Below are 1,270 nucleotides of genomic sequence, written 5' to 3' on the forward strand. Positions count from 1 at the left end.
GCAGCTAGAAGGAAAAATCTGAGATGAGGGTAGGGTAGCCCACGACAAACTCTGGGATCTGTCCTGGAACTACTTGTTGAAGAGTGCTTTGAAAACTACTGCTTTTTTATTTTTTGCTTTGTATATATGTTATACTGTGCAATTTAAGAAGCTAAAAATAAAAAAAAGAAATAAGATACGTTTAAATAGAATTTAAAAAGTTTATTTCTGTGTTCTTTATATTAGGAAATTATTGTAACCAATCTAAATTATGATAAGAAATTGGTTAAATACATTATAATATATTATTTCAGTGAAATGCTATGCAGCCATTAAAATCATGTAATAGTGCTTGCTTCGGTGGCATATATACTAAAACTGGAACAATACAGAGAAGATTAGCATGGCCCCTGTGCAAGGATGACACTCAAATTCGTGAAGCATTCCATTTTTTAAAAAAAAGTGATGTTATAAAAGAATATGTAATAATATTGAAAATGTTAAAGACACATTGTTCAAAATAAGGGCTGGTTGTAAAACCAATGTGTATTGTATAATCCTATTGGGGGGAAATGTTCTATTTTATATATATATATATGCTGGCAGGCTATGCCACAAAATTTAACAGTAACTATCAATTGGGTGAGAAAACATGGTAATCTTTTTTTTCTTTCTTTTTTTTGTCGCTCTGCTTACCTGCAATTTCTGCCATAGCTATACAATATTTGTATAAAGAGAAAAAAATATTTTGAAATACTATGATTTCATATTGCTGTTGTTTATTTTTATCACTTTATACGTTAGGACTTTATCTTTGTACTTGTACTCTAAGACACCTATGAAGAGGGTGATTATTTTTTATTCGAAACACTGATCAAGGAATTTTGGTCTTAATTTTTATTTTAAAACCTCCCCATGTTAAGTAAATCATTCTCCTAGTTCTTTATATGGCATACTTTTTAAAAATGGACACAATAAATGTAACATTTCTTGAATAAGCCTAAATTTTGCAGAACACCATTCCAGGAAGTGTTAGTACAACATTGTAATTCATAATCCCTATATAATGCATTGGAAAATTATCGTCTATATAGAACGAGTTTGAAACTAAAAGCCTCGTGTGTTCGAACCATTTATCAATGTCCTGCCAGGAACAGATACAGCTCATCTGTCACTTGGGAGACCGTACATTTCATAATGCAACTCCATGTGAACTTGAAATAGATTAACAAAGCATTTTTCTCCCTTTACCAAGACTGGAATTTGTTGTTCAAACCCCATACTAAAGTAC

At 31.0% G+C, this 1,270-nt stretch overlaps 1 non-coding gene across 1 annotated transcript; it reads left to right on the forward strand.

Annotated features, from left to right (window-relative positions):
* Positions 1-327: 327 nt before the first annotated feature.
* On the forward strand, positions 328-434 carry LOC143672230 (U6 spliceosomal RNA). The gene has a single exon (XR_013169699.1). It is a non-coding gene; the product is annotated as a U6 spliceosomal RNA (small nuclear RNA).
* The last annotated feature ends 836 nt before the right edge of the window (positions 435-1,270 follow it).

This window comes from Tamandua tetradactyla, chromosome X (genome assembly GCF_023851605.1).
Source record: "Tamandua tetradactyla isolate mTamTet1 chromosome X, mTamTet1.pri, whole genome shotgun sequence".
NCBI lineage: Eukaryota > Metazoa > Chordata > Mammalia > Pilosa > Myrmecophagidae > Tamandua > Tamandua tetradactyla.